This window comes from Oryctolagus cuniculus, chromosome 13 (genome assembly GCF_964237555.1).
Source record: "Oryctolagus cuniculus chromosome 13, mOryCun1.1, whole genome shotgun sequence".
Lineage (NCBI taxonomy): Eukaryota > Metazoa > Chordata > Mammalia > Lagomorpha > Leporidae > Oryctolagus > Oryctolagus cuniculus.
In genome coordinates, this window is record NC_091444.1 from 59,499,681 (window position 1) to 59,524,114 (window position 24,434).

A 24,434-nucleotide genomic window follows, 5' to 3' on the forward strand; every position below is an offset into this window, starting at 1 on the left:
CTCAGTGAAATCATTCTTAGCATTTCAGAGGCAGATTTCTTGTTCTTGTTCTTTTTTATAGCTGTAAAATGTTTCCAGCCCTTCTCTTGGATTTACAGATTTAGATGGTTCTCAATATGTTTAAATTACAAAAAAAAAAAAAAAAACTGCAATAAATGACTTTCTGCATATATATTTTATGTTGATGAAAGTATATTCTTCCTGCAGATTCTAAAGGAAGAAACAGGTCTCCTTGGGAAAATGCCTGACCCTAGGCCTGGATCAGGCAAAATATAATACTCTGAATATTTTGTGAAGAAAAGTAAAAAATGCTGCAAAATTGACAGAAGCATGGCAAAAGATAGAGAAGCAAGCTTGAATCCCATTACCATTGTCCAAATATCGGACAATTTTTCAAAATACCTTAGAATCTACATGTAAATGATAATATACTTTCATTAGATAGGGCCAAGTTACCCTCCAGAGTTGGTTTTGTTGTATAGCCCAGTTCAGCAACCAATGAGAGTGTCTCTTTATCCACCTCTCAACAATGGAATGCATTGTCAAGATTTCGAAGACTTGGGGCCAGCACTGTAGCACAGTGGGTTAACACCCTGGCCTGAAGTGCCAGCATCCCATATGGGCACTGGTTCTAGTCCTGGTTGTTCCTCTTGTGATCCAGCTCTCTCTTAGGGCCCCTGCATCTGTGTGGGAGACCCAGAAGAAGCCCTGGCCTCAGATCGGCGCAGCTCTGGCCATTGCAGCCATCTGGGGAGTGCACCAGAGGATGGAAGACCTCTCTCTCTCTCTACCTCTCTCTGTAACTCTGTCTTTAAAATAAATAAAATAAATCTTTAAAAAAATTTATAAGAAAAAAGATTTTGAAGACTTGCCAATCTGATGGTAATAATATGTGTCTTAGTATATCTACGGTTTTCTTTCAACAAATGAGTTTCAACAACTTTTCATATGTTTGAGGACCTATATTACATAGTTTTTATTTTCTGTTCTATTTTCATTTTTCTCTAGATTATGTACTTTTTATTCTTTTAATTTTGAATGTGCTAACATATACATTATACATCACAGGCACAAACATTTATTTGTCAAATACATTGTAAATGCTTTCCTCCAGTTTGTCATTTGTCTTTTTTTTAAATTCTTTTTATTTCTTTGACAGATAGAGTTAGACAGTGAGAGAGACAGAGAGAAAGGTCATCCCTCCTTTGGTTCACCCCCCAAATAGCCATCACAGCCAGTGCTGCGCCGACCCGAAGCCAGGAGCCAGGTGCTTCCTCCTGGTCTCCCATGCGGGTACAGGAGCCAAGCACTTGGGCCATCCTCCACTGCCTTCCCAGGCCACAGCAGAGAGCTGGACTGGAAGAGGAGCAACCGGGACTAGAACCCAGCATCCATATGGAATGCTGGCACCACAAGTAAAGGATTAACCAAGTGAGCCACGGTGCCAGCCCCATTTGTCTTTTTAACTTTGGATTTTTGCTTTTGTTTTGCTTTTCCCAAAATATAGTAAATTTATGAATTTTTTTGGATTTTTAATTGATATTTTGTGTTATAATTAGGAAACCTTACACTACTCCCAGTTATAGAAATTAATTCACGTTTTCCTACAGAAATTTGTAGTTGGATTTATTACATTATCTTCTGAGTAACTTCAGGCTTAAGATGAGATTTCTGACTGCATTGCATCAGCTTGGTTTATATTCCTCTTTAGCTTTGCTCCCCAACATCCTATATTGTCATTGGCATCTTGGATTTCCATTGTATCATAGCATGTTCTCAGTCTTCTTCCAACATTGATGTTGGGGCATAGTCCACCAATAGAACTTGAAGTATTGACCTTAACCATGTTTCTATGTAGGTTCTAGAACAGTCTTGTCAGTACTATCCAGCAGAACTAAGATATCAATTACATACATATTTTAAAGGTTCTAGTAGATCTCTACAATGAAAATTACAAAACCTTAAAGAAAGAAATAGAAGAGGATACCAAGAAATGGAAAAATCTTCCATGATCATGGATTAGAAGAATCAATATCATCAAAATGTCCATTCTCCCAAAAGCAATTTATAGATTCAATGCAATACCAATCAAGATACCGAAGACCTTCTTCTCAGATCTGGAAAAAATGGTGCTGAAATTTATATGGAGACACAGGAGACCTCGAATAGCTAAAGCAATCTTGTACAACAAAAACAAAGCCGGAGGCATCACAATACCAGATTTCAGGACATACTACAGGGCAGTTGTAATCAAAACAGCATGGTACTGGTACAGAAACAGATGGATAGACCAATGGAACAGAATTGAAACACCAGAAATCAATAAACATCTACAGCCAACTCATATTTGATCAAGGATCCAAAACCAATCCCTGGAGTAAGGACAGTCTATTCAATAAATGGTGCTGGGAAAATTGGATTTCCACATGCATATCCATGAAGCAAGACCCCTACCTTTCACCTTACACAAAAATTCAGTCAACATGGATTAAAGACTTAAATCTATGACCCGACATCATCAAATTATTAGAGAACATTGGAGAAACTCTGCAAGATATAGGTACCAGCAATGACTTCTTGGAAAACACCCCAGAAGCACAGGCAGTCAAAGCCAAAATTAACATTTGGGATTGCATAAAATTGAGAAGTTTCTGTACTGCAAAAGAAACAGTCAGGAAAGTGAAGAGACAACTGACAGAATGGGAAAATATATTTGCAAACTAAGCAACAGATAAAGGGCTGATAACCAGAATCTACAAAGAAATCAAGAAACTCCACAACATCAAAACAAACAACCCACTTAAGAGATGGGCCAAGGACCTCAATAGACATTTTTCAAAAGAGGAAATCCAAATGGCCAACAGACACATGAAAAAATGTTCAAGATCACTAGCAATTAGGGAAATGCAAATCAAAACCACAATGAGGTTTCACCTCACCCCGGTTAGAATGGCTCACATTCAGAAATCTACCAACAATAGATGCTGAAGAGGATGTGGGGAAAAAGGGACACTAACCCACTGTTGGTGGGAATGCAACCTGGTTAAGCCACTATGGAAGTCAGTCTGGAGATTCCTCAGAAACCTGAATATAACCCTACTATTCAACTCAGCCATCCCACTCCTTGGAATTTACCCAAAGCAAATGAAATTGGCAAACAAACAAGCTGTCTGCACATTAATGTTTATTGCAGCTCAATTCACAATAGCTAAGACCTGGAACCAACCCAAATGCCCATCAACAGTAGACTGGATAAAGAAATTATGGGACATGTCCTCTATCGAATACTATACAGCAGTCAAAAACAACGAAACCCAGTCATTTGCAACAAGATGGAGAAATTTGGAAAACATCATGCTGAGTGAATTAAGCCAGTCCCAAAGGGACAAATATCATATGTTCTCCCTGATTGGTGACAACTAACTGAGCACCAAAGGGGAAACTTGTTGATATGGAATGGACATTATGAGAAACAGTGACTTGATCAGCTCTTGTCCTGACCGTTGATGCACAATGTAATACTTTATCCATTTTAGTATTTTTTTTGTTCTAGTACCATTGGTTAAACTCTGTAATTAACACACAATTATTCTTAGGTGTTTATATTTTAACTGAAAAGTGATCCCTTTTAGGAATTTGGAAAACATTATGCTGAGTATAATAAGCCAATGTGAAAGGGACTAATACCACTAGTTCTCCTTGATAGGAGACAACTAACTGAGCACCAAAAAGGAAACCTGTTAAAGTGAAATGAACACTATGAGAAACGGTGACTTGATCAGCCCTTGCCCTGACTGTTGATTTGCAACTTGATATGTTATCCCTCTTAATATTTTTGTTTGTTTGTTCTACTTAATACTTTTGGTTGAATACTGTAATCAATACACAATTCTTCTTAAGTGCTGAAACCTAACTGAAAAGTGATCGCTGTTAAATATAAGAGTGGGAATAAGAGAGGGAAGAGATGTGCAATTCGGGACATGCACAAGCTGACTTACCTCAAACGGTAGAGGTAGAAACATACCAGGGGATTCCAATTCAATCCCATCAAGGTGGCATGTACCAATGCTATCTCACTAGTGCCAATGATCAATTTCTGTTCACAATTGATCATAATGATAGGACTAAGAACCAAAGGGATCACATAAACAGGAATAGTGTCTGCAAATACTAGCGGATAGAATAAAAAAGGGAGAGAATGATCCAACATGGGAAGCGAGATACACAGCAGGCCCATAGAATGGCAGATATCCTAAACAGCACTCTGGCCTCAGAATCAGCCCTTAAGGCATGCGGATCTGGCTGAAAAGCCCATGAGAGTATTTCAGGCATGGAAATCCAAGACACTCTGGGGGAAAAAAAAAAACCTAAATGAAAGATCTCCACGAGGGAGATCCCAGTGGAAAAAACGGGCCATCAAAAAAGGAGGTACCTTGCTCTGAAGGGAGGAGAGAATTTCCACTTTGACCATGGCCTTGTCTAAAAATTATCAGAGTCAGTGAACTCAGGGGGCTTCCATAGCTTTGGAAGCTCATGACAAGAGCCTAGGATGATTACTGATGCCGTAAACAAGAGTGTCAATTTGTTAAGTCAACAACAGGAGTCACTGTGCACTGACTCCTCATGTAGGATCTTTGTCCTTAGTGTGCTGTACATTGAGATTTAATGCTATAACTAGTACTCAAACAGTATTTTTCACTTTATGTTTCTGTGTGGGAGCAAACAGTTGAAATCTTTACTTAATGTATGCTAAACTGATCTTCTGTATATAAAGAGAAATGAAAATGAATCTTGATGTGAATGGAAGGGGAGAGGGAGTGGGAAAGGGGAGGGTTGCGGGTGGGAGGGACGTTATGGGGTGAAGCCATTGTAATCCATAAGCTGTACTTTGGAAATTTATATTCATTAAATAAAAGTTTTTTAAAAAAACATAGTAATCCATAAGCTGTACTTTGGAAATTTATATTCATTAAATAAAAGTTTTTAAAAAAAACATAGTGTTGAATAACTCCAAAAAAAAAAAAGGTTCTAGTAGTGCATTTCTCAAATGCTAAAAGAAAACAGGTGAAATTAATTCTAGCAACATGTTGTGTTTAACTAAATATATCCAAAAAAGATTATCATTTCAACATGTAATATAATAGTTTTATAAAATTTTACATTCTCTCTTCATCTTAATTCTTTAAAATATGCTGTATATTTTAGGGTCATTACACACCTTAATGTCAGCTAGCAAAACTGAATGGCCTAGTAGGTACATGAAGCCCAAAGCTACATGTTGGATGGCTCTGATCTAGATGACCCTTCTTAATAGAAGTTACTTTTGGACCAGAGCAGTATATCTATCATTAAGATTTTGGGAGACCTTATCCAGGAGGAGCATTTTAAAAATATTCTTACATGAGCACCCTGAGGGCATAATTCTCCGAATGGGGGCAAAGATTATATATATATATATATATATATATGTGATAAATATGTATATATATATATATATATATTCCATTTTGTGTACCTTATATGTGTTCTTAGCAGTCTTCACACTCTGAGAAGTAACCACAACTAAGAATTTTCTGTCAGTTGTTTACAAGTGAGCAGAGGTTTTATTAAATCTGTGAAGGTAAAAAGCTGGCTTCTTCCATCTTGGAGCAAGTCACACCATAAGTAAAATACAAAGATTCAACAACTATAAGGTTTTGATACCATGATGAATTCAGTGAGGTCATAGCTGCTATAGAGAAATCTAACAATGGAAAAAAATATTGAATTGTATAGAAAATAATCTTTTGCTTTCCTAAGAAAACTTTTATTTAAGGAATACAAACTTATGCCCATTACTGCAGCTCACTAGGCTAATCCTCCACCTGCAGCGCTGGCACCCTTGGTTCTATTCCCAGTTGGGGCACTGGATTCTGTCCCAGTTGCTCCTCTTCCAGCCCAGCTCTCTGCTGTGGCCCAGGAGTGCAGTGGAAGATGGCCCAGGTCCTTGGGAGACCACGAGGAGGTGCCTGGCTCCTGGCTTCAGATCGGCACAGCGTAATGCAACAGAAAAAGAAGACCTTTTCCTCTGTATCTCTCTCTCTCTCACTGTCTAATTCTACCTGTCAAAAAAAAAAAAAAAGGAATACAAACTTCATGAATTTCATAAATACAACTTAAGGAGCATAGTGATTCTTCACAATGTACCACCTTCTCACCCCTCTTCCTCTTCCTTCTCCTATTTGTAGTCTTATTTTTTACTAAGATCCATTTTCAGTTAATTTTATGTACAGAAGATAAACTCCAGACTAGCCAAAAAGTTCAACAAATTGTATGAAGAAAAAAAAAAACTGTCCCTCAACAGGCAAGACAAAGGCTATTCAGTCATTGCATCTTGAAGTTGATTTCACATTTTTTTTTTTTGAAAGGCAGAGTGGACAGTGAGAGAGAGAGACAGAGAGAAAGGTCTTCCTTTGCCATTGGTTCACCCTCCAATGGCCGCCGTGGCCGGCACGCTGCGGCCTGCGCACTGCGCTGATCCGATGGCAGGAGCCAGGTGCTTCTCCTGGTCTCCCATGGGGTGCAGGGCCCAAGCACTTGGGCCATCCTCCACTGCACTCCCTGGCCACAGCAGAGAGCTGGCCTGGAAGAGGGGCAACCGGGACAGAATCCGGCGCCCCGACCGGGACTAGAACCCGGTGTGCCGGCGCCACAAGGCGGAGGATTAGCCTAGTGAACCGTGGCGCCGGCCTGATTTCACATTTATTAAGCATTCTTTTTTTTTTTTAGAAACTTAATTTTAAGAACAACTCAGGAATGATACATCTTTTGTGAGCACTTAGACATAACAATAACTTATGAGACATAAGAATATCCCCCACTTATTACACTAAAATGAAGTAAATCTTTGAGAACAAGTTTTATGATTAACTGCCATAATACAACTCTTTGAGGAAAGAGGTCCTTCATGAGAAGTTAGAGCACAGTGACTCTTGTTGTTAATTTAACAACTAATACTCTTAGGTATGATATCAGTGATTACCCGAGGCTCTTGAAATGAGCTTCCTAGGCCATGGAAGCCTTTTGAATACACAAACTCCATCAGTATTTAGAAAATTCCATAAGTAAAGTGGAAGATCTCTCCTCCTTTCAGAGAAAAGTGCATCCTTCTTTGATGGCCACTTCTTTCCACTGGGATCTCACCCACGGAGATCCTCCATATAGGACATATTTTCTGCTACAATATCTTCTTGGCTTTCCATGCCTGAAATGCTCTGATGAACTTTTCAGCCAGATCAGAATGCCTTCAGGGCTGATTCTGAGGTCAGAGTGCTACTGTCATTCCATGAGTATGCTGTAGGGACTGTTTCTCATGATGGAGCATTCATTCCTTTTTAATTCTATCTATTATTATTACCAAACACTTAATACTAATTATATGATCTCTTTAACACTTAATCCTATCCATAAGATCACTTTAACACTTTAAAATGCTATTTTTACCACTCAGCTAAAGGGAATTTGTGGTACCATGGCAAGTTTTTTAAACTGTATCATTAAAAGTATATTCTTAGGAATGTATGCAGAACTATGCAGATTTACAGTTAAAAACTTCATACATTCTATAATTACAGCTTTAGAAACACGATTATTCTTTCCATTTTTCTCACCTACCCACACTCCCACCCCCTTCTTCCTCCCTCTTTATTACCACTCTTATTATTTACCAATATCTATTTTCAATTAACTTTATAAACATAATTAACTCTATGTTAACAGTTCAACATTTAGTATGAAAGAAAAAACTGTTCCACAACAGTCCAGAAAAGCGCTGTTCCAGATAATTGCTTCTCAAGGTGTCAATTTCACTTCTACAGATTGCCTTTTAGGTGCTCTATTAGTTATCACATGTCAGGGCAAACATATGGCATTTGTCCCTTTGGGGCTGGCTTATTTCACTAAGTATGGTGTATTCTGGTTTCATCCATTTTGTTGCAAATGACTGGATTTTTTTTAAATTTTAATTTACCACTGTGTAGTATTCCATGGTGTACATATCTCATACTTTTTTTATCCAGTCTTCAGTTGATGGGTGTTTGGGTTGATTCCATGCATTAGCTATTGTGAATTGAGCTACAGTAAACATGGGGGTACAGATAACTATTTTATATATTTTGATTTCATTTCCCTTGGGTAAATTCTGAGGAGTGGGATGGCTGGGTAATAAGGTAGGTCTGTATTCAGATTTCTGAGGTATCTCCAGAATACCTCAGAATACTTCTATAGTGGCTTTAACAGTTTACATTCCTCTCAACAGTGGGTTAGGATACCTTTTCCTCCATATCCTTGCCAGTATTTGTTGTTTGTTGATCTGTATGAAAGCCATTCTAATGAGGGTGAGATTAAAGATCATTGTGGTTTTGATTTGAATTTCCCTGGTGGCTAGTGATCCTGAGCATTTTTTCATGTGTCCTTTGGCCAATTGGTTTTCCTCTTTGAAAAATGTTTAAGTCCTTTGCCCATTTCTTAACTAGGTTGTTTGTCTTGTTGTTTAGTTTCTTGATGTCTTCATATATTCTGGTTATTAATCCTTTATTAGTTGTATAGTTTGCAAATATTTTCTCCCATTTTGTTGATTGTCATTTCACTTTGCTGAGTTTCTTTTGCAGTTCAGAACCTTCTCAATTTGATGTAGTCCCACTTGTCAATTTGGCTTTGATTGCTTGTGCCTCTGGGGTCTTCTCAAAGAACTCTTTGCTCATGCCAGTATCTTGTAATGTTTCCCCAATGTTCTCTAATAGTTTGATGGTATGGGGTTATAGATTTAGATCTTTAGTCCATTTTGAGTGTTGGTTGGGTTTTTGTGTAAGGTGTAATTTAGGACTATTGCTTCATACTTCTGCATGGGGAGATCCAGTTTTCCCAGTATCATTTGGGATTGATTTTATCTACTTTGTCAATGATAAGTTGGTTGTAGGCACTTGGATTGATTACTGGCATTTCTATTCTGTTCCATTGATCTATTCTCTTTCCTTGATTTATGCATCTGCTTTTATAGTACTAGGCTGTTTTGATTATAACTGCCCTGTAGTACGTCTTGAAATCTGGTATTGTGATGCCTCTGGCATTGTTTTTGTTGTACAAGATTGATTTAGCTATTCGAGGTCTCCTGCGTTTCCATATGAATTTCATCATAATTATTTCTATGAGAAGAATGTCCTTGATATTTTGATTGATATCACATTGAATCTGAAAATTTCTTTCAGTAGTAGTATGGACATTTTGATGATGTTGATTCTTCCATGAATGTGGAAGATTTTTTCCTTTTTTATATTTTGTTCTATTTCTTTCTTTAATGTTTTGTAATTCTTATCATAGACATCTTTGACATCCTTGGTTAAATTTATTCCAAAGTATTTAAATTTTTATAGCTCTTGTGTATGGGATTGATCTGAGAAGTTCTTTCTCATCCATGACTTTGTCTGCATATACGAAGGCTGTTCATGAGTTCCAAGAGTCTCTTAGTGGAGTCTTTTAAATATCCTATGTATAGAATCAAGTCAGCTGCAAATAGGGATAGTTTGACTTCTTCCTTTCCAATTTGTACCCCTTTGATTTATTTTTCTTACCTAATGGCTCTGCATAAAACTTTCATGACCATATTGGGTAGCAATGGTGAGAGTGAGCATCTTTGTCTGGTTCCAGATCTCAGATTTAGGAATTGAGGTGGTACTGGCTTCATAAGAAGAATTTGAGAGGATTCCTTCTATTTCAATTATTTTGAATAGCTTGAAACGAATTGGAGTTAGTTCTCCTTTAAATGTCTGGTAGAAATCAGCAACAAAGCCATCCATTCCTGGGCTTTTCTTTTTTGGGAGGGGCTTTATTATTGATGAAATTTCTGTCTTGGTTATTGGTATGTTTAGATTTTCTATGTTTTCATGACTCAATTTAGGTAGGCTAAATGTTTCCAGGAATCTAACCATTTCTTCTACGTTTCCTGATTTATTGGCATACAGCTCTTTGTAGTAATTTCTGATGATCCTTTTTATTTCTAGTGTCTTTTGTTACATTTCCTTTTTCATCTCTGAATTTATTAATTTAGGCTTTCTCCCTCCTTTTTTGGTAGGTTGCACTAATGGTGTTTCAATTTTATTTTTTCAAAAAACTATCTCTTTGTTTTGCAGATCTTTTTATTGTTTTCTTCTGTTTCAATTGTGTTTATTTCTTCTCTAATTTTAATTATTTCTTTTCTCCTACTAGTTTTGGATTTGGTTTGCTGTTGTTTCTCTAGGTCCTTGAAATGTGTTGATAGCTCATTTTTTTAACTTTTATTTAATGAATATAAATTTCCAAAGTACAGCTTATGGATTACAATGGCTTCCCCTCCATAACGTCCCTCCCACCCGCAACCCTCCCCTTTCCCACTCCCTCTCCCCTTCCATTCACATCAAGATTCATTTTCGATTCTCTTTATATACAGAAGATCAGTTTAGCATACATTAAGTAAAGATTTCAACTGTTTGCTCCCACACAGAAACATAAAGTGAAAAATACTGTTTGAGTACTAGTTATAGCATTAAATCTCAATGTACAGCACACTAAGGACAAAGATCCTACATGAGGAGTCAGTGCACAGTGACTCCTGTTGTTGACTTAACAAATTGACACTCTTGTTTATGGCGTCAGTAATCACCCTAGGCTCTTGTCATGAGCTTCCAAAGCTATGGAAGCCCCCTGAGTTCACTGACTCTGATAATTTTTAGACAAGGCCATGGTCAAAGTGGAAGTTCTCTCCTCCCTTCAGAGAAAGGTACCTCCTTCTTTGATGACCTGTTCTTTCCACTGGGATCTCTCTTGTGGAGATCTTTCATTTAGCCTTTTTTTTTTTTTTTTCACCCAGAGTGTCTTGGCTTTCTATGCCTGAAATACTCTCATGGGCTTTTCAGCCAGATCCGCATGCCTTAAGAGCTGATTATGAGGCCAGAGTGGATAGCTCATTTGTTTGATTCCTTCCCAATTACCTGATGACTGATGTAGTCACCGGTTGCTATAAACTTTCCTCTTATCAGTGTTTTTGCCATGTCCCATGAGTTTTGCTATGTTTATGTTGTATTGTCTTCATTTTTTTCCAAAAAAAAATTTGATTTCTCTTTTGATTTCTTGAATGGCCAACTGTTCATTTAAGAACATGTTATTCAGTCTCCATGTGTTTGTATATGTTCTGGAGATTCCCAAGTTGATGATTTCCAACTTCATTACATTGTGGTCTGAGAAGATGCATGATATGATTTCAATTTTTTTGAATTTGCTGAAACTTGCTTTATTTCCTAGCATGTGATCAATTTTAGAAAAGTTCCATGCACTGGTATGAAGAATGTGTGTTCTGTGGTTGTAGGATGAAAGTTCTGTAGATAACTGTTAGGTCTATTTGGTCTATAGTGTTGATTAACTGTGTTGTCTGCTTGCTGATTTTCTGTCTGGTTGATTTGTCCATTGCTGAAAGTGAGGTACTTAAATCCATTATTACTATTGGATTTGAGTCTATGTCTCTCTAAAGATCCGTTGTGATTTCTTTTAAATAGCCAGATACCCTGTAATTAGGTGCATATATATTTATTATAGTCATGTCTTCCTGTTGAATTGATCACTTAATCATTACCTAGTGTCCTTATTTGTCTCTTTTAAAAGTTTTTGTGTTAATGCTTATTTTGTCTATATTAGGATGGCTACACCAGCTCTTTTTTGTTTTCTGTCAGCATGTAATATCTTTCTTCTGTCCTTTCACTGTTGGTCTCTGAGTATATTTCTTGGTGATATATGTTTCTTATAGGCAGCAAACAAATGGATTTTGTTTGTTAAGCCATTAAGCCAATCTGTATATTTTAACAGGAGAGTTGAAGACATTTATTTTCAAGGTGACTATTGATAACTAGCAACTTGGCCCTGCCTTTTTTTTTTATAAATATTCCTATTTTTCACTTTGGACTTCCTTTGTACATTTTGAGAGATTTTCTGCCTTCACCTTTCTTCGTAGTGATCACCATGTTTCTATGTGTAGCACATCCCTAAGTGTCTTTTGGAGGGATAGATGGGTTGTGACAAATTCCTTCAATTTATGTATGTTATGGAAGGTCTTTATTTCCCCCTCATTCATAAATGAGAGCTTTGCAGAGTACAATATTCTGGGTTGAAAGTTTTTTCTCTCAAGACTTGGAATGTATCTCGCCATTCTCTCCTAGCCTGTAAGGTTTCTGATGAGAATTCTGCTGTGAGTCTATTTGGAGATCCTCTGAAACTAATCTGACATTTCTTTCGTGTACATTTTAGAATCTTTTCTTTGTTTTCCTGTTGAGGGATTGACTACAGTGTTAAGATGTTTTCTGGTCATGTCTATTAGGATTTCTGTGTGCCTCCTATATCTGGATATCCCTTTCTTTCTCAAAATTAGGATGTTTTCTGTTATTATTTCAGTAAAAAGGCCTTTTTATGCATTCTCTTTACATACCTTTAGGAACTCCTAAGGCCTATATGTTGGTTTGTTTGATAGTATTCTATAGATCTCCAACAATGCTTTTGCTTTCTAATTTCTTCTTCTTTTTTGTTTGACTGTAAAATTTCCTGTGATTTGTCTTGTAAATTGGATATTCTTTCTTTTTCTTCACCAATTCTCTTGTTGAGGCTTTCCACTGCATTTTTATTCATTCCATTGAATTCTTCATTTCCAAGATTTCATTTTGATTTCTCTTTAAGATCTCAGTTTCTTGTGAGACATTCTCTTTCATTTCAAGTATGGATTCTGTTAGTTCATGGATTTGCTTCTGATTACTTCTAGGTAATCCTATGATCAATTTTTTGAATTCCATTTCTGGCATTTTTCAGTCTCTTCATTGTCACATTCTGGTATTGAAGTGTTGTATTCTTTTGGGGGTGTCATGTCTTCCTTATTCTTGTTTCTTGAACTGCTGCATTTATTCAGCATTTGTGGAGATACTCTTTACTTTCTTTGTTTTTATTTTTTTGTGATGGCTTTTTTATTTTACAGATAGAATTAGACAGTGATAGAGAGACAGAGAGAAAGTCTTCCTCCCTTTGGTTCACCCCCAAAGTGGCCCTACGGCTGGTGCTGTGCCAATCTGAAGCCAGGAGCCAGGCACTTCTTCCTGGTCTCCCTGTGAGTGCAGGATCCCAAGCACCTGGGCCATCCTCCACTGCCCTCAAGGGCCATAGCAGAGAGCTGGACTGGAAGAGGAGCAACTGGGATTAGAATCTGGCACCCACATGGGATGCTGGCACCGCAGGCAGAGGATTAACCAAATGAGCCATGGCGCCAGCCCTGTGATGGCTTTAATCTTTAGACTATGCCTCTGGATTAGTAGAGTATCTCTGTTTTCATTGAATACATAGAGGTGTATATTGGGTGTGGCTAGGAAGCTCTGTCAGTGCTGCAAGATGAAGAGAGTGTCCATGGTGACTTGGTTGGGCATGGTAAATGTCCTCTTTTTTTTTCATGAGAGGGCAGGTCTGTTCAGTTTTGTTGGCATCCTCTCAGCTCACCTCCTCTCCTAAAAGGAGACCAGTGCCTGAAACCTAGACCCAGTAGGTATGCTATTCACCCATACTGTCCCCAAGAACCACACAAAGGATCTGTGTCGTCCTCCATGTATGCACAAATTCCTTAGTAATCAGGGAGCCCTGAGCATTTGGAGCCTCCCACAGTGACTGCCCAAAGTCCCAGCCACACCCTGAGCCCTCCCATGCAGCCACCACATTTTCACAGTTCCAGCACACAAGCCTCCCACAGTCATGAGAGCACCGAGCTCCCTTTCAGTGCTCCAGCCAGATTCTTTCCTAGGCTGGTTGCTGGGCACAGACATAAGCTGGCACACCTATTATGTATGTCCAAAATGGTGCCCTCTCTCTATCATCTTGTTACAGGACACTGGTTGCACACTAGTCAGGGAGAGAGAGTTGCACCTGTCCCCCACAGAGTTCCAAGCTGGATTCATGCCAGTCTCTTCCTGCTGCTTAATCACCAATAGTTTGGCCTGCTACAGACTGGTATCACCTCACTCCAGAGCTGGTGCTGAGGTTTTCAGCTGCTGGGGTCTTGAGTCTGTGCTTTTCCACATCCTCCACATAGTGCCACCATGTCCCTCTAATTTGTATGGAGTTTCCTTTGCTGTTTTTTCCCTAATTCTTCTCTGAGACTGTACTCTTTCCACTTCTTTAAAACTGTCTTCTTCTAGACTAGAGCAGTAAGCACCCTCCTTATTCCACCATCTTAATCCTCTCTAAAATGATCTTTAAGTTTTTAAAGAGACAACTAAGTATCATTCACTACTGTGAATGCAGTTAAGAATTTGTACCTCAAAAATGATGACCAGTAATTCTTTAATTAAGAAGACTCTAGAAGGAAGATTATTTGCTGACATTCAGCAACGTTTGCTACAAGACAACTCTCTTGTCTAGGAAACACTTGGAAAATTGACCACAGGTTATAAAACTGTGCAGTATAGGATATCACAAATCAGAAGGTTGGAGAAACATTATGAAAATTTGCTGATCAAAAAGAAAACTCTAAAGGTTATTTAAGGCTTCACAAGGTTCTTATTTTGGCTCCAAAATATGTGAGACTAAGTACAAGTTCAGGATCCTGAAAAAGCTGCACATCTACACAATATTTACATGCAGTTTCAGGGCTGACTAAAGCTCAGTGTTCATAATCACCCAGTTGGTGGCAGTGTGAGTGTCCTAGTACATAGTTGTGTCTAACTTTAAGAAAAATATACTGTAGTCTTCTGGACTAAAATTTAGAGACAGAGAGATTCAAACTTCTGGGCCAGAAAGAGATCACTGTCTTAATTTGTGGCATTTAAGAAGTAAACATGGCCAGCGCCTCGGCTCAATAGGCTAATCCTCTGCCTGTGGCGCCAGCACCCCGGGTTCTAGTCCCGGTCGGGGTGCTGGATTCTGTCCTGGTCGCTCCTCTTCCTGTCCAGCTCTCTGCTGTGGCCCAGGAGTGCAGTGGAGGATGGCCCAAGTCCTTGGGTCCTGCACCCGCATGGGAGACCAGGAAAAGCACCTGGCTCCTGGCATCAGATCAGCGCGGTGCACCGGCCACTGGGGGGTGAGCCAACGGAAAAGGAAGACTTTTCTCAAGACCTTTCTCTCTGTCTCTCTCTCTCTCTCTCACTGTCCACTCTGCCTGTCAAAAAAAAAAAAAAGAAGAAGTAAACATGAGAATCTTTACTATGTGAGTCAAACTCATACCCAACACTATGAGGAGACAGCTCTAAACAAAGCAGTAAATACATATCCCCAAGGAAGAAAATAAACACAATGGCAACTTAGTCTAGAAAATGTGAACTGGTATAGTGTAAATTTAGAGTTACAGAACAGATTGCAGCATCCTTTTTAAACCTTCAGGGAATATATATTACACAGAATATACTGACAGTCCTTACAATGTTCTTCTTTCCTGTTTTCTATAAATTTCTAATTAGTCATAAATTTACTATCTTCCTAAAGGGCCATGGTTAAGCATACTAGCCCAATTCCTTTCCACCATAGCAAAAAAGTTGTTGCATAGTCAGGAATGAACAGCACTCAGTCAGATATCTGGGGAGGCTATGTATTGAAAGGGATGTTATGTCTTTGGGCTATAATATTCTAGTAAAAGCCTATTGACATTGGCTGAGCTGCATGAAACATCATTGCTAACTGCAGCATTTACTCCACAATTCATCTAAGCACCTGTGCTGCAGAGAAAGTTATTCTGTTTCATGTTTTGACAGCTATGGATCTCAGGGTGTTGGTCTCCAGGGTTATTCATTCTGATTGTAAAATATTTTACATTTCCTCCTGGAACTGTAAATGAAAATAATAACTGTGCTTGTGTTTGGGACCCTGCCACAGGGTTCCCAGACATTGTAAACTTTAGCTGAAAGACCCTGGCATTGTATGGTTGAACAGTGTCATTTCCCAGTCGGCTCATGGGAGCCACATGCCATTTGTCAGAGCATTGACTAACAAAGCTGTTTGTGTCAAGAAGATGTTGCTTGGTGACAAGAGAAACCAGCAAGAGACACCCCCAAGCAAGGATACAGTATTCAATCCAGACTCGTGACTGGGGAGAACTTGTGTGAGTCTTTAAATCTTCAGTGCATGGTTTTATTGTAAGTCTGAGTAAATGTAGGTGTTTTGAATAATGACTAACATAAACATTAGCTGAATTAGCTCATTTCTGCTATGATTTTGCTGTTGAATCATTAGAGTAGAAACGCCTCAAGATGCAATTAGGACAAGAAGACTGTGCTTATTCAGAGCTGTTGGGAGTGACCTGATGGAAATGAAACAGTGAGGGGCTCCCCAACTCTTTGCTTCCTACCTTTTGATTCTTCTCCAGGAGGAGCTGCATTTGCCAGGGTAGCAGCAACTCTCACTTGGAGCAGAAATGAGAGAGAGTGATGCCTGGGGCTAGGAGGGGAGCAGAGCTGTATCTTACGATTGGCAGCCATTGAAAGCTTGGCTAGGAAAGAAATTAAGGAAGCCGGTCATTGCACAATGCAGTAGTCTAGAAGACTGAACCAGAGCAAAATGTAGGAACTGAGCAGCCCATTCTTTGAGTTCCTCCCCTAAAAGAGCAACTTACCTGAGATCTACATGGCTGGCCTTGGGACTCTGGTGAAATTGTTCTGCAGCAGCATGAACAGTTTTGCAAGTCTGGAGTGACGTGAAGGGGCAGGAGACAGGTGTGATTAGAATGACTCAGTATCCCTTAATGTGCTCACTAACTTCTTGCATGACAAAAGTGCCTTGCATCATTTCTGCACGGCATTTTTCTTTATAGACACTGCCCTCCTGCCGTTAGATGCTCTTGCAAAGAAATCGGGGTTAGAGAGATTTCAGTGATATCGAGGGAAGCAGGTAGCATTTTAACAGCAGTCTTTTTCCTTTTATGCTGTACTCTCCCTCTCATTTTCTACTTGCTCGAATAAATTTATATTTTTGAGAAAGTATTACCAGTGAAAGTGATGACATGCACATTGCATCCTCAACCAACTCCAAATATTTTTGTATCGTGTTGGTAGTTTTCCATGATTATTTCCTATCTATAGTGTATCACATGATTAATATGGAATAAGTTATTTAACACATGTACAACCATAGTATTATGTGATATTATTCTGGCCACTTCTATGGATGAGAAAATGGAGGGATAAATGTAGTAGAGTCCTCAGAGGTGCAACTGGGATCTGAACCTCCCACTGCCTACACAGTTCTTGGTGCTAACAACCACACCAACCTACTTCATCCTACTCAACTGCTTCCCCTGGTCTTTTCTATCAGCAAACCAAATGCCTATAGCAAAAGCAAACTCAAACTAATTAGTTCAAGACATGAATAGCTGCAGGCAGAAAATTTCAGTAACTACATTGCTTCTCTAGCACTTTCAATCTCACTACCTGAATACAGCATGCATCCCTGCCTCTTACCTCTTCTCTGTTCCACTTAATTCAGTTTCAGTACATAAAATCCTAGCCATGTTCTCTTCCCACGTACATGCTTTTGGGCTTTCTCCTCAGCTCTGTTATCCATGACTTGATTTACTCAGGCCTCCAGGCAAGTGCTCTGATTTGGTGCTGGATTAGCCTTCTACAGGCCTTTACCTGTGTGCACTTTGAGTTACTTAAGTCTGCTTGGCACCCACTCCAAGTAGATTTCTTAAGTCATGGCACAGGCCCTTCACCTCTTCCTTAGAAATGAACTTATCTATTTCCCACTCCTGATAAAGTTGTGTCTAAGAGAAGCTAATGCTTCTTGTTCAGCCATCGATATTATTTCATAGTCAAGAGGTTTAGGAATGTTCCACTGATTAAGAGGTGACTAGTACTTAAACCTAAAACAGAGTATGTATGTATCTTCCATTTTGACTTTTTAGAAGTATTCATGATAGATTCCTTGCTCTGTCACTTAATATCTTGTATAGTCCTGGTTAAGTTGCTCCCTCTCATGAAGCCTGTTTCACCACTGTAAAGTGACAGGAAAAAAAAGAATCTTCTCATACAGGTATTTTGTGAAAACAAATTGGCACTCCCATGGAGTCTGACACATTGTAAGTCATCAAAAACAAAATAAATCCTGGCATCATCATTATTATAGAATTTGAGCTGTATCTCTTTCTTGCCATCAATAGCTCCCAATCCCAACCTCAATCCATTACAAATACATAATGAAGACAGAAGTTGGCCCTTGTTCTGGATAAATTATTAAGCTGAATGTTAACTTTTAGTGTGAACTATAATGTAAAAATAATTTTGACTGTGACACTGAGGGAAGTAAACACACATAGGCATAAAATAAGGATAGCTATTTGGCATAGCGATCAATACACTAGGTGGGATGCCCACATCACTTATCTTGGTTCCACTCCCAGTTTCAGCTTCCTGGTAATGCATAATCTGAGAGGCAGTGGGTGGTGGCAAAAGTTGTTGAATCCCTGCCATCCATAAGAGAGGTCTGGATTGGACACTGGTTCCTGGCCCCAGACTGGCCCAACCCTGGTTGTTTAATGAACCAACACTGTTTTATCTTCTTCCTGATTTGAAGAATCTAATACAGCTCTCTTGCCTTTTACTGTAGAGAATGTGTAGTATGTTGAAAATTAAAGAGGCTTGGCCGGCGCCGTGGCTCAATAGGCTAATCCTCCACCTTGCGGCGCCGGCACACCGGGTTCTAGTCCCGGTCGGGGCACCGGATTCTGTCCCGGTTGCCCCTCTTCCAGGCCAGCTCTCTGCTATGGCCAGGGAGTGCAGTGGAGGATGGCCAAGGTGCTTGGGCCCTGCACCCCATGGGAGACCAGGAAAAGCACCTGGATCCTGGCTCCTGCCATCGGATCAGCGCGGTGCGCCGGCTGCAGCGGCGGCCATTGGAGGGTGAACCAACGGCAAAGGAAGACCTTTCTCTCTCTGTCTCTCTCTCTCACTGTCCACTCTGCCTGTCAAAAATAAAAAAAAAAAAAAAAAAAGAAAAAAAAAAAAAGAAAATTAAAGAGGCTCAAATACTCTGGCATCAGGGCTAGTACAACACCAATTTGATGCATATTTTGTACACATTATTCCAACTCCCAGATTATTTTTTTAACTTTTATTTAATGAATATAAATTTCCAAAGTACAGCTTCTGGATTACAATGGCTTCCCCCCATAACGTCCCTCCCACCCGCAACCCTCCCCTTTCCCACTCCCTCTCCCCTTCCATTCACATCAAGATTCATTTTCGATTCTCTTTATATACAGAAGATCAGTTTAGCATACATTAAGTAAAGGTTTCAACAGTTTGCACCCACATAGAAACACAGAGTGAAAAATACTGTTTGAGTACTAGTTATAGCATTAATTCACAATGTACATCACATTAAGGACAGAGATCCTACATGAGGAGTAAGTACACAGTGACTCCTGTTGTTGACTTAACAAATTGACACTCTTGTTTATGGCCTCAGTAATCACCCTAGGCTCTTGTCATGAGCTGCCAAGGCTATGGAAGCCCCCTGAGTTCACTGACTCTGATCATTTTTAGACAAGGCCATGGTCAAAGTGGAAGTTCTCTCCTCCCTTCAGAGAAAGGTACCTCCTTCTTTGATGGCCCCGTTCTTTCCACTGGGATCTCACTCGCGGAGATCTTTCATTTAGGTCATTTTTTTTTTTTCCAGAGTGTCTTGGCTTTCCATGCCTAAAATACTCTCATGTGCTTTTCAGAAGCACCCACATGCCTTAAGGGCTGATTCTGAGGCCAGAGTGCTGTTTAGGACATCTGTCATTCTATGAGTCTGCTGTGTATCTCACTTCCCACGTTGGATCGTTCTCTCCCTTTTTTATTCTATCGGTTAGTATTTGCAGACACTATTCTTGTTTATGTGCTCCCTTTGGCTCTTAGTTCTATCATTATGATCAATTGTGAACAGAAATTGATTACTTGGACTAGTGATATGGCATTGGTACATGCCACCTTGATGGGATTGTATTGGAATCCCCTGGTATGTTTCTAACTCTACCGTTTGTTGCAAGTCAGCTTGAGCATGTCCCAAATTGTACATCTCCTACCTCTCTTATTCCCACTCTTATATTTAACAGCGATCACTTTTCAGTTAAGATTCAACACTTAAGAATAACTGTGTATTGATTACAGAATTCAACCAAAAGTATTAAGTAGAACAAATAAAAAAAATACTGAGAGGGATAACGTATTAAGTTTTTCATCAACAGTCAGGGCAAGGGCTGATCAAGTCACCATTTTTCATAGTGTTCATTTCACTTTAACAGGTTTCCTTTTTGGTGCTTGGTTAGTTCACTGATCAGGGAGAACATATGATATTTGTCCCTTTGGGACTCGCTTATTTCACTCAGCATAATGTTTTCCAAATTCCTAACAGGGATCACTTTTCAGTTAAAATTTAAATACCTAAGAATAATTATGTGTTAATCACAGAGTTCAACCAATAGTACTAGAACAAAAAAATATACTAAAGTGGATACAGTATTACATTGTACATCAACAGTCAGGACAAGAGCTGATCAAGTCACTGTTTCTCATAGTGTCCATTTCACTTCAACAGGTTTCCCCTTTCGTTCTCAGTTAGTTGTCGCCGATCAGGGAGACATATGATATTTGTCCCTTTGGGACTGGCTTAGTTCACTCAGCATGATGTTTCCAGATTCCTCCATCTTGTTGCAAATGACCGGGTTTCATTGTTTTTGACTGCTGTATAGTATTCTATAGAGGACATGTCCCATAATTTCTTCATCCAGTCTACTGTTGAGGGGCATTTTGTTGGTTCCAGGTCTTAGCTATTGTGAATTGAGCTGCAATAAACATTAATGTGCAGAAAGCTTGTTTGTTTGCCAATTTCATTTGCTTTGGGTAAATTCCAAGGAGTGGGATGGCTGGGTTGAATGGTAGCATTATATTCAGGTTTCTGAGGAATCTCCAGACTGACTTCCACAGTGGCTTAACCAGTTTGCATTCCCACCAACAGTGAGTTAGTGTCCCTTTTTCCCCACATCCTCTCCACCATCTGTTGTTGGTAGATTTCTGAATGTGAGCCATTCTAACTGGGGTGAGGTGAAACCTCATTGTGGTTTTGATTTGCATTTCCCTAATTGCTAGTGATCTTGAACATTTTTTCATGTGTCTGTTGGCCCTTTGGATTTCCTCTTTTGAAAAATGTCTATTGAGGTCCTTGGCCCATCTCTTAAGTGGGTTGTTTGTTTTGATGTTGTGGAGTTTCTTGATTTCTTTGTAGATTCTGGTTATCAACCCTTTATCTGTTGCATAGTTTGCAAATATTCCCATTCTGTGGGTTGCCTCTTCACTTTCCTGACTGTTTCTTTTGAAGTACATAAACTTCTCAATTTGATGCAATCCCAAATGTTAATTTTGGCTTTGACTGCCTGTGCTCCTCCCAGATTATTTTTAGAATAGAAATACTAATAGCTAAACAGCTGTAAGTTACAGAGCTAGATAGTAAGTGGATGTTTAATTACACCTTTTAAATGAATCAATTTGATAATAAGTTTACCTTCTTTAATTGGTCTTTTTCCCTTCTTTTCCCTCCTGAGTTAATACCCTGGTGCATTATACTTCTGTCTGCCTCCAAGGCCCAGTCACATTTCCCTTTCTCTTACTGCCTTTTGATATTCCACTTTTCAAGAATCACTTCAAATCCTGATATCACAATCATGTCATTATCTCTTCCATAATCCCTACCTTTAACATCTAAACCATACAACCTAATCTTTTGTCAATGAGCTTTTGCTCGTCATTTATTCTGATTCTTGCTTGGTTCATCCTATGTAAGACATTATACATTATGTATCCTTTTGGTCATCCTGAGGTGAAATGGCATAGTACTATTTGCATATGTGAGTACAATCCTTGACCTGTCCCAATAGATTATCACAGAGTAGAAACTATGTCTTGTGTCCTTAAAGTCATGTGCACTCGGACATTCCCAGGTATATTTTCATTTGGAAGCCAAGTAGTATTCAAGACTTTGGATCATTTTCCTTCCTAGTTAATAAAATAGGACTTTAGGTTTGTTGAGTTTCATTTTGTTGTTTATGGCCTAATTACCTTTTTATTACTGTTATTTGAGAAGCAGAGAGTTCTCTCTCATTTGCTGATTCATTCATATAAACTGCAACAGCCAGGGCTGGGTCAGTACTGGAGATCTCCTACATGGATGGCAGGGACCTAATCACTCAATTTCAAGACCTAACTACCATTATTGGCACTTTTTGGGTTCTGATGGACAAACCCAAGAGTTGATTCTACCTCTACAAAATACTCACTTGAGCAAACATACCCTTGAGCAAACAGCTTAACTACCCAAGCCTCATTTCTTCAGTTGTAAAATGGGAATATTATTTGCATTATTTTTAAGAGAGTTTCTTCTGAACCTTAAGTGAGGTTTACTGTGGGGAATAAATGAGGTAGTGAATAAAACTCAAAGTGAGTGCTATAAATATATTTGCTGACAAGAGAAGTTAGCAGAGGTTAATATCCCAGAGGTTAATAGAGACAGTGGCAGGTGGCAAAACTGAGACTTGAGTCAGTGTGATTCATACCTGGAGACCATGTTATATTCTGCTTCCTGAGGCAGGAAGTATAAATCTCTCCCCAAAACAAAGCATTAATATTTAGTCACCTTCCAGATTTCTCAGAGAGAAGGAGGAAGGAAAGGTCTTTGCTCATTTCAAGTAAGTTAACACTATATTGGGAAGGCTGTGAGGGCACTTGGAAAGACTCTGCTATGCTCTTGGCTGGCAGTGCCTTGGGTCTACTGTGGCAGAAAATGGTTCCAGAGTACGACAAGAAATTAATAAATCATGGCTTATTCTTTGTTACAAGCATAAACTTAGCTCTGATGTTCAAGTCAGTCAGATGTGGGAAAGTTAATTAAAATTCTATCATAAATGGCTCTGTTCTTACCAGTTTAAAAGTGTGATATTCCTGGATATTGCTTACCAGTATTCAAAGTTTTATTCTGGATTCACAGTCAAGTTTAAAAATAATGTTTCCTCTTGGTATGTAGCAGGTGTGCCCACCAAAGTTGCCCTTGACACTTGGGAGCTGGTTGGAACACAGTCTTCCATCATAGATTTAACCCTTCTAAAAAGTTTTGCTTTTGTAAATCTTTTGAAAATAGTTTAGTAAAAATAAAAGAAACATGAATCAAAAATAGAATGGGCAGGCATTTAGCCTGGCAGTTAAAATGTCAGTTCAGACACCTGCAGCCTATGTCAGAGTGCTGGAATTTGAATCCTGGCTCTGCTCCTGATTCCAGCTCCCTGGTAATGCTCATCCTGGGACGCAGCAGGTAATAGCTTAAGTACTTGGTTTTCTGCCACCCTTGTGGGAGACATAGTTGAGTTCCTGGCTACCAGATTCAGCCTGGCATATCCATGGGCATAAAGAGCACTTGGGGAGTGACCAACAGATGAGAACTAACACATAAAATGTCTCTGCCTTTTTCGGTGTGAGTGTGTGCCTCTCAAATACATATGTATTTTTTAAATGTTGGGAAATGAAAATGTTGCGCTAGAGGAGGTTAAGAGATGTTTGTGCCTTCACTTACTCTTTGTCCAATGCTGACCTGATGCTCTGGAAAAGACAACAATGGGCCGTTAGTTGAATACCTTCTATGTTCACACAAGGATACAGCCCCATGATTTCAATATGGAGTTACTAAGAGTTATCGTTAAGGGGGTGATTTCAAACAAGCATTTGAAATAAGTGTCTTTAGATATCCTTCTATCTCTAATTTGAGGCTATTCTTTTTATTACTATCATTAATATTAATATTAACATTAATATTTCCTCCTTATCTTCCCTGCTCTGTTTTTTTCTCATGGGTACCCTGTAGACTCCTGATGAGCTAAGGAGCTTTTACTCAGTCTCATGCTTCAGGCTCTGCACTTTTACCACCAGATTTTATCCGTCCTCTCTCCCTATGTGTCATCTGTTCCAAATCCGACAAAGTAACGAGGATTTTTTGAGATAGTAAACATAGCTATTAAATGTACCAGTGATTGGTACTGGAATTTCTGATGGCAAATCAAGAGGAAAGAGATTTTGAGGCAGGGAGTGTATAGAGAATGTCTGTCTTCAAAGAATTCCACAATTTTTAAAATGTTAGTACAGGTGCTTTCCAACAGTCTATCTGATGAGAATCCCAGGAATCCCAAATCTATCCCCATGACTTGAGTTCTGTCATTACAATACCTCCCTCTTTCCATCACACTTTGTCCCAGGGATTCACTACTGAAGCTAACTCTCCTAGTTCTAGTTCACCATAGTGGTGCTAAGCTAGCATTTCCAAGAAGGAACATCAATGAAGATAAATCAGAACAACAAACAAGTATAGAAAACATACACAGAATTCAGATAGTT